Source organism: Dinoponera quadriceps, unplaced genomic scaffold (assembly GCF_001313825.1).
Source record: "Dinoponera quadriceps isolate SergipeBrazil2010 unplaced genomic scaffold, ASM131382v1 scaffold321, whole genome shotgun sequence".
In the NCBI taxonomy this organism is placed as follows: Eukaryota; Metazoa; Arthropoda; class Insecta; order Hymenoptera; family Formicidae; genus Dinoponera; species Dinoponera quadriceps.
Window position 1 is genome coordinate 412,573 of NW_014554418.1, and position 10,333 is coordinate 422,905.

A 10,333-nucleotide genomic window follows, 5' to 3' on the forward strand; every position below is an offset into this window, starting at 1 on the left:
AGGAAATTTAAAGAAGCCTTAGAGACGCCTTCTAATTATTCCCGTCGGACAATAAAAACGCTTGGGGAAAAGTGAAAGCATTTTTGCGGGGACGAAGCGAGGGCAACTTCACGTCACGCTTCATCTACAAAGTTCGGCCATTTGTACAAGTCACGCGTCTCTGTTGCGATTTATTCGGTGATTTATTTTAGAAAAAATTGGGCTCGCTCTCTCTGGCAACGATAAATTCTGATTTTTCTTCACAATTTACGTCATTAATGTTAATCAAATTTACGCGCATACGTGAATATTCGTAACAAATTCGCGGCGGTTTGAAAGCAGCCTGACCGACAAAATGATGAGTTCAAATGTTCTAGTGCCGACGATGTTAATATGCGCGCGCAAGCGCGAATGTATTTTCGCGTGACGAACGGAGCGCATTTCGGAGCCTCATCGCAAACACATTATTCGCCGAATTGTACGGATGATTCAGCACGCGTGACAATTTCCTCGACGGTTGATGAATAGGTCCGGGCCATATGGCACTTTTTCCACATTTTCCCGGCCTGAACAACGATTGCCTCCCTTCGTCCCCTCCCCAATTATGTCGTAAATAATGCACCAGGCACGCCATGTATATATGCAGGGCATTAGTTGAAAGCTGCTTAATGTTTTAGCGTGTTTGTTATCGCTGCTTGTGATGGCGGCGATCGGTTGTTCATAGCCCATGAATTCCGTCGAAACGGAAAAATCGTGTTTTCGCGCGCGGCACGCACGTCAAAATGTACCCGGAGTTTGCACAGACCGTAAATGCATAATAGACGTCTACTTGACGTCACCTGCGTAGGCATTTAAACGGTCGCTCGCGCGCGCGTAGACGCGCCCGGGCTCCGCCCGGTAGCGATTTACATGACCGTAAGCAAATACTCGGGACGTATTGACTGTCGAATATTATTTGCAGCTGGCGGTATTTAACGCTAATACAACAGTTCCATTGTAGACGTATACTCCATTGTAGGCATCAGTTGGTATAACTGCGAGAGAGAGAGAGAGAGAGAGGAGGGGGATTGGGGGGAATGATTAATTACTTAGCGGGTAATGCCCGGCAAAAAATAATGCGTGCGGATGAAAGCGGATATTTAACGATGAATTTTCATTAACACGGAACTATACCGTGGATGCGCGCACACCCTCGCGCAAAAGCGAAATATTTGCACATTTATCAACTCTCCCGCGTTGCATGCTGTATATATATATTTTTTTTTTGGCCCAACCAAATATAAAATATTTACTATTTTAAATGATATATTTTTCGTGCGAATGCACCGCGCTGCCAAATATTACGCGTGAATAAAGCGCCTTGCATTCAAGCGGAGATATACACGAGATATACGCGGTGCCGTTGTCGAAAATCAGTCTCGGATATGCGCGCGTATCAGTTTTAGCCTTCGAAAATATTAAATCGCGATTCTCGTCGACCTCGACTGTGAAAGCATTGCCCAATAAATGTTAAGTGTTACCCGGTGAGTCATCTTTCGATGACGCGGTGCTGAATCGGCGACGATAATAAATTCACACATTGCGAAAGACAGAGAGAGAGAGAGAGAGAGAGAAACATAGAGAGATCGGTCGAAGAATATTATCGGAATTTATAAGCGTCCTAGTGTTTTCGCGGATACCCAGGAGGGAAGGACGTGTTTTGCGAAATTTTACGACGCGGTAGGTTCGAACGTTTCCAACCAGTGCTACAACTCGGCGTACTCGATTTTGCTGCGGTCGTCATTGAATTAATGCCAACGGCGCAAGTAGATACGAAGAACGGATGCAATCAATGTCGCGGTCGTTAATGCACCGTCTAAACTAACTGCGCTTGCAAGCACCGACCACAGTAGTCGGAAGTAATTCCTTTCGAGAATTTGCGAATGGTGGGGAGAGAGAGAGAGAGAGAGAGTGAGAGAGGGAGAAGAGAGGCGGGGGTTGTCCGCTTAGACTTACATTAGCGCGGCTTACGTACGGAGTTAACGTTGATTGCGTTCACGCGCGACGTTTGCTCAGCGCCGACAGTTCGTCAACTAGGTGGATACTGCACGCGAGTACAATAACTTCAGTTACAACGTGCGATGTGCACGCGATATCTATCGGCGTCGCTGGATTTTCAGCCGGCTGCGAAAACGAAGTTTTGATTGATGATCGTAAGCCTTTTTTGATTTTATTTCGACACGTACAGCGACAGATAAACGCGGCTCCTGATTGTGTCGCGCATGCATAACATTTTTTGCGTGTGCGTGCGCGTGCTTGTTTCGACAGATAAAATAAAATCATTCGCCGTATAGAAGAAAGAATGCGGCGATAGCGTCGAAAACTATTACGTGCCTGCAAGAGTTCGTAAAGTCAAGAATAGTTCGTAAAGTCAAGTGCTTTCCTTTCCTTTAAGTTGCTTTTGAATTTTTAAACGTTGGTTCATACTGAACCAGAGATTGACGGCTGACAATTCATAGTTCCGAAGAAAACGTTACATTGAACGCAATTGAAGGTGGGACCAGGTAAAATTCATCTTCGTCACTGCATGCTTTACCATTGTAATCGGGATGAAACTCCTGCAACAACTAAAAGCCTGGTTTGTGAGGCTTGTGGAGAAAATATTGTGTCTGATACTGTATGTGAGACGTGATTTAAAGGCCTGTCCTACAATATGCCGTATACCGGAGCCGGATTTAGGAACGCAGCCGATGGTCCAATGAGAAGAACTCACTTTCGAAAAATAAATCATCTCATCGGACCATCAGCTGTGTTCCGACATCCGACTTCGACTACTATTGTAGAACAGGCCAAAAGGTTTAAGGATCGTCTAAATTCGAAGTGAGCAGTAATAAGTAAAAAGGTGTCTATATTGGAAATAAGCAGTGGTAAGTATGGAGTAGAGTATCGGTTGATGTTAAAGCAGTAGGGAATAAATAGTATGAAACGTAGTCTTTACAGTTCCTGGCCATATTATTAGATGCGCCGTAATTATTTTACAATTCGTTGATTCTCTAGGACCAACTTTATAATACGGCTTATCTATCGATCGAATTATGTTAAGGGACCATTATTCTGTAAAAGAAATTTTGTTATGACGTTATTTCACTCGGCTGTTACAATGATCTTGAACAAGTGTGAACCCGCGTCAGTTACATTGTTGGTAATAACGAGAACGGACGTGTTTTGAGTATATGTCAATTGAACTTTAGTTTTATTTTTATTTATTTCTGACTCGAAACTTTAAATTCCTTGTTTGACTGACATAAAAAAAAATTTTGTATTAAAAATATTAATATTGTTTACAAAAATTATGGGTAAAACAAGCGACGCGTCAGAAGGTTGCAGAGGTAAAAGCGCTGATTGATATCGGAAATTATTCTAATCGAAATAAATATAAAATTAGTAGCTTTTCTTTTCTTCCTAACCAATATTCTATTAAAAAATCAAAGTGCGTCTAATAATGGCCGGGGACTGCACAATGGGCCGTAGGAGTATGTTCATAAGAAATAAGAATAAGAAATTGATCAATTATATTCAAATGTAAAGAGAATAATCGATTATAATTAGTTAATTTCTTGCTCTTTCTTCATATAAACATATTCCTACTGCCCATTGTAGACCACATTTAAATGATCCATTTCACTTATTCCCGGTGTTGCGCTTTATTCCACTGGAAAAACCCTCTTACTATTTAAGTCGATTCTTAAAGAACCGTTTACATTGGAGGTAGTAAAACCGCAGGGTAGGGAATAAGAGTTTTTCCAGTGGAATAAAGCGTAACACCGGGCGTGAGCGAAATGGATCATTCCCATTTCTCTACTGCCTTACTAACAGCCAATACTCTACTTCTTACTTATTACCGCTTACTTCCAATGTAGACAATTCTTTATAAATGGTGTTAACGATGTTAACGATAATTCACGTTCTGGTCGCCCAAATGAGACGGAGAATAACGAATTGGAAACATTGCTCAACGGAAAACTTGGTTCATACATTAAAAGAGCTTGCAAGACAACTTGAAGTCGATGAATCAACGGTATCCCGCCATTTGAAAGCAACGGAAAAGATCCAAAAGGAAGGAAGATGGCTTCTGTATGAACTCTCTGCAAACTGGCTTACTGTCTGTTTCTCATTGCTTGCCGGACACAAAACAAGAGTATTTTGATAAATGGTGGCAAATAGTTACAAGTGATAAAATGTGAATGTACTTTGACCATTTTAAACGCAGGAAGTCACAAGCTGATCTCAGCTAACCATCAACATTCACAACAAAGCGCAATATTCATGGCCATAAAGTTCTCTTGTGTGTCTAGTGGGACTAAGAAGGAGTGTTGTGAGCTGTTACCACTGGGACAGACAATCACAGATGATCGCTACGGTCAAAAATTATAGCGCTTAAACTAAGCCATGAAGGAAAAATACCCTCACATATTCGCCAATCGACGCAAAGCCATTACTTCACGACAACCAGCATATTATTGTTGCGACTAAAGAAACGTTGTTCGAGTTATATTGGAGAGTCCTGCCGTATCCAGCGTACTCTCCAGACATCGTCCTGATTTTCATCTACTTAGATCGATACAAAACGGTCTATCTTATACACAGTTCCGAATGGAAAAATAGGTTGGTGAATAGGTCACCTCAAAAGATGAATCATTTTATCGGCGCGGAATTAAATTATTGCCTATTGAAAGATGGCAAAAGATTATTGATAGCAACAGCCGATACTTTAATTCAAATATTACATATCGTCTCATTGTTATTAATAAATCAAAATGACTTTAATGTCATACGAACTTTTGCAAGAACTTAATAGTTCGTCAACAGCTCTCTGGTGACTATTCGACCACAGGTTTTGCGATCGAACGGTAGAGGAAAGTCGGGGAACAATTTTGAGAGTGCTAATTGATATATTTTGTGAGAAACGCGATATTATCTTAGATCGTTCGGAGGAACTTGCGCCGTTAACGTGTATATTTGGGCGTAGAGCACCCGATAAAACCGAAACAATAGAGCGACACAGTTTTCGTAGGTTCAATTAGAGTCGCCCCGCTGCAAAGTCGCCGCTGAAGCCGAACTACCGTGGATCCGACCGTGGAAGTAACGAGTGTGCGCCACAGATGTTGCCAATTTCCGCTCGGGCGAGCAAAGCGGATGCTCGCCGTTCAGAAGCGCGCGAATCCTGCTGCGTTGGGGAGCGTATAGGAAACGTTCATACTTTATGACACCGCCGTCGATGCACCCCTCACAATCTTGACCAAATTTATCTCGGAATCGCAGCCGTGCGCTGTGAAATTTTATTCGGATCGATGCTACATTGAATAAACATCCGTCGTGATCGAATCTTCCTCCCGCCGTCGAGAAGCGGAATTCTCTATTACCTTCTAGCGATACTATCGTCGTTAATTACAATGATAAAAAATTACAATTAGTTTCAGCGCCAAACGTACTCTTTAACCACAGAAATCATTAGGAGAATCATTTTCTAGTAAATGTTATTATAATACCAGTGATAATCACCTTACACGCATGTTGCTATTACTATGAAATATGTTTAGCATCTAAATCAACTATAATTCTCAATTAATATATCGAAAAAAAGAAAAAGATAATCTGGACGATACGCATTACGTTTTCGTAGTTAGGGATATCGCGAAACGTCCGGACGAGGCTTGGAGTCGCCTTCTCGTCGAGTGTGAAAACTTGCGCGACCCTCCCTCGACGTTTTAATCGCTCGTAATCGTCGCACGGCGGTTTAATTTTACCGGTTTCGTCATAGTTGTTCCGCTTCACTTTCCGCGGGGTTCGCTATAGGCGGTAATCATACCGGTGTAAATAGCAAACGAAGGCAATCAATTGCCAATTGAACGGATCGTTCCCCACGGTACATCGATGTACGGCGTCGCCACCGCAGCTATCTGTCGACTCACCAATTCCATCAGGCCGAACCAACGAGCTGCTACCTCATGTGCGACGACTATTTCACTCGGCGGTCAGCGCTCGGCAAACCCCCGTTAAAACACCAGCTCGTTGCGTACACCATGGCTGGAAATGTGATCGGCGTATACAAATATACGGACGTGTGTATAAGGCAGCGGTATTGACGCCACTTCGACAACCGTTACGCGGCCATAACGACGCCGGCGTGCGTTCGTCGTTGCGTCGCTGACGATATCCCAACTACCGTCTCTACGGATCGCTGCGTTTCGCATTTATTTAGCGTTTATTGAAAACAGAAAGAAGAAGAGGTAATCATCGTTGTTATCGCAACGAAACTTTTTCATGCTTTGAGAAACTTTTGCACACATTTAAAAGAAGAATTGCCACGAATTGCCAGGAATCCGGCGAAACGATAAATATCGCAATGGCGATACAACCGCGAGAACCACGCTTGTTTGAATACGCCATTCTGTTTATATTATCGTAACATATAAACATGCGCAATAATTTGTACGAAGTGCTTGATCATTGAAGAGAGAGAGAGAGAGAGAGAGAGAGAGAGAGAGAGAAGGAGACGTGAAACGATCGGCTATTCGAAGCACTTGTTACAAGCGCTCGTTTGAAGGCCGCTTACACTTCATCACGTAGCCGGCGGTTTGAGGTAATCGCTATGTAAAAATTTTCAAGCCACCGGGGAGTAATGCGCAGCTTTTAAGCACTCGGCACGGCGTGAAAGCGCCTGTGGGTTTAAAAGAGAAAAATTCATTGCCGTTAAGCGTGTTATAAGCAGCTTCCCGAGCACGAAGACGGATGCGATAAAAAGAAATCCCCCGCGTCGCTTCCACAGTTATTAGCGAAAACAGCAAACTCTCGGACACAACGTTCATTAAAAAATTATTAAAGTACTTACAGAACACGGCGAATGAAATGTTATTAATTCAAAGTACGATTGTTACGACTTTTTTGTAAATAGAAACTTTTACCTGAAGATTTGTAAAAACGCTGACAATTAGTTGCAATTTAACAATCTGGCATTAATTTTTTTATATATCCTCTTTTTTTGTATGTATGATAAGGTCGATTCTTGCCATAAACATATCGCACGCTGTACGAACTTGGCTTTGAGGAATAGCATCCCATTTTTGGAGGAGACTTACTTTAAGAGCATTCAAACTCGCATGTTTCTTGCGACAAACTTTAGCCTCTAAAATACTCCATACGAGAAAATCTATAGAGTTAAAATCAAGTGAAGAAAGTGACCATTATGTGAACGAAATGAAGTGCGAAATATTGTTTCGTAACCATTATTGATTAACACGTGCTTTGTGGGAAAGCGCTGAGTATGAAAGGTAAATGTTTTTGTACTGAGATGTTAAGTCCACGGCTTCAACACCTCTTCCCGGAATCAATCAGCATTAATTTTTACACGTTGGTCCAAAATAATTAACAGAAAGTGTTCAGACGCTTTCATTATCGCCCGCACCATTACTTAAGCCGGGGCCTGTCTTCTCATAGCCAAATGAATATCTAAATTTTCGTAGGACCTCCCTGTCAACCATATACTATCATTTTGCTTGTTTACAAACTGCTTAATAGTGACATTTTTCTCATCGGAGAAAACGATTTTAGGAATATTTTTAGCCTGCTTATATAAAGTAATATTTTCTGCTTACCGTTGAATTCTTGATAATTTTGTAAAGCTTTAGTCGAAATTCATTTTTCAGTACCGGTACACTATGCCGGAGACTTCGATCCAATATTTGATGCTCGTTTGCTAATTCTCGTATGCCCCATGCGTCGCGAATTTCGTGGGAAGCGAGGCTTTGTCTTTCGCAGAATAGCAGACAAGATCGCAATTTTTTCGTCCACTATAATGTTTAGTAATGCTACCAGTTATCTCATAACAATTTATCGTTCCACACGGAAAAATTGCATGTAGAATTATACTACAAATATAAACTTCTTATATGTAATATATACAAATATATTTCTTCTATATGAAGCATATAATTAATATATATATATATATATAATTAATATATATATATATATAAGAATATACTTGATATGTATGAGAAATGTAATTAACTTATCAGTTACATGTATTCGATGATACAAATTTTGTAGACTTTCTGTATAAATTTAATTATATTTTTGCTATATTAACTTTAGTCTACAGAAAATATAAACCTATATATTTGTACAATATATAAGCAGAAATATATAATTAAAATCTATTTGAAATATATATTTTATATATTTTAAATATATGTACGTATACATATTTCATACGTTCTAAATATATGTGTATATACGTATAATATATGCTGAGAATGTTTCATTTATAATTAATATATATTTATTGCAGAGTTGCCATTCATTCACCAGTACGAAAAAATTAAATAGTGACTGATTTTTAGCAGAACAAAAAGTAACCTCTTAGACATCAAAATAATTACCAAAAATGACATTTTTTGTCAAATTCTGAAAATAACTAAGACCACTTGAACAAAAATAATATTTATTATTCTTGCTTTTCCAAGTTTATTTTTGAATAATTTAACATATAGCGATTTTTTTCATAATATGATTTGAAAGTTTATAACAAGGAAAAACTAAGGACATGAACAATACAAGTATGTACGCTTTCGGAACAATCGGTAGATAAGAAGGCAAAAATATATATAAAACATCTATATTTTACAAATTTAACGACAACTCAGGGAAAACGTGACTATAGTGATCCATTTGGATGATAGTGAATTTTTTAGCGACTTGTCAAGAAAAAATGGCAAAAGGTGATTTAAGTGACTGAATAGCAGAACTATTGCGGCAATCCTTTATATAAATAAAATACAAAAAAGATATATTTATACTCATATAACATATATATTTATTAAAATATATTTTCTAGCATATTTCTCCCATGTGGGGTGATACATAAGCATTTAATTTACTTTTGATTGTCGCAATTCATTTACAATAGCCGCTTTTGATTTTCCAGCAAAGTGCAGTGCTATAACACTATTATGTTTGACTTCCGTTGTCAGAAGAACACGTATTTATTTTTATGTCACGGAATAACGCTCTTAATTACTTATAGAGATTATGTCGAGCAACCACAACCGCAGAGCTTTAATGCGCTTTTACGAATATTACGGAAGTAACGGCAGATTTAAGAAGGGTAACAGTTTATTCACCGCACCCTATATTTCCGGATAGGCTCTGTTTTATAGAGCGCAGGAGTATACTCTAATAAGGCCGACGGGGTAAGAGCCGGGATATGTTCGATGATTAAACACCCCGAGCGGAGGGTGATTTTTCCAAACGCTGAAATCGCGAACAAAATGAATGGCTGTTACGGGTTCACGCTCGCTGATATAAATCCGTCGTAAAATAGTTCTACTTTCCCCGAGTGGTCGTCGTAATCGATGCGTTAGCGACTTTCGTGCTTTATTCCTGACGAAGATGTATACCGCACTCTTTCCGCCCCCGTTTCTTCGTCCGCCCTGGTCTTCCACTTTTCCCTCGCTCGTGCCTCTCTCTCTTTCTCTCTTTATTCCTATCAATGTAATCTCTCGTCTTCATGACTTCGTGCGTCTCTTCTTAATCCATTTCGTCGTATTTCCCGTGCTCGTTTACGCGCTCCTTCCCCACGGTTTCTACCTCGGCGAAGTCGAGGCGACTCCCCGTATCTTAGATTGACCGGCTCGTCGCGCCGTAAAGCCGCATCCGCGCCACTTGAGAGTCGCTTATTTGAACGGCGGGATCGCGATTGCTAATGTTTCCCGATAAAAAGAAGCGTACGTGCATTACCTCCGCGTGAGATTTCATCGTCGGTATCGGTCTCTTTCTCCCCATTTTCCTCACGGCAATACCTGGGATACTATTCCTCTAATATGGTTGCACCCAGGCGTTGCACACACAACACAGGCGCGGACGAGCGCCCGTATGTGAATGCCTTTTCCACTTCACGGCGAAGCGCGTCGAATCGGAAGGTACACCAGCGAACACGAGGCTAACGGAAAAGTCGAATTATCGTGCCGGCGTCGAATGGCTTTCCAATCTAAAGGCGTGCTCGGCGAGGATTTCTCGCGCGCTTTTAACCGACAAATGAATTCGAAGAGGCAGCCGGCGGATATCGCCGCCTCCCGGACGACGCAATTTCCCTTAGCATTTTCGAAAGACTCTCTTCGCAGCCCGTGTACGGGGATTCCCATTTTGTTCAGTTCCTCGTCGAGGTTTATCCCGGAACCGGAGAGCCTATCGCAATCGGATTCGCTTAAGAGCCGTGAGATTTGTTTTACCATAGATACAAAGTTCGTCGTGTCGGAATTTTCGCTCGCGGCTGAGAACGCAAATTCGCGAATAATGGACGCCGCCGGGGGGGGGG

General features: G+C 41.0%; 1 protein-coding gene across 1 annotated transcript in view; it reads left to right on the forward strand.

Moving 5' to 3' along the window:
- The first annotated feature begins 1,998 nt into the window (after nt 1–1,998).
- LOC106748414 (myrosinase 1-like) overlaps nt 1,999–10,333 on the forward strand; it is a 76,853-nt gene continuing 68,518 nt past the window's right edge. Inside the window, exon 1 of the mRNA XM_014626899.1 lies at nt 1,999–2,171. The gene's annotated coding sequence lies outside the window, so the exon portion shown is untranslated. The remainder of the gene's footprint in view (nt 2,172–10,333) is intronic.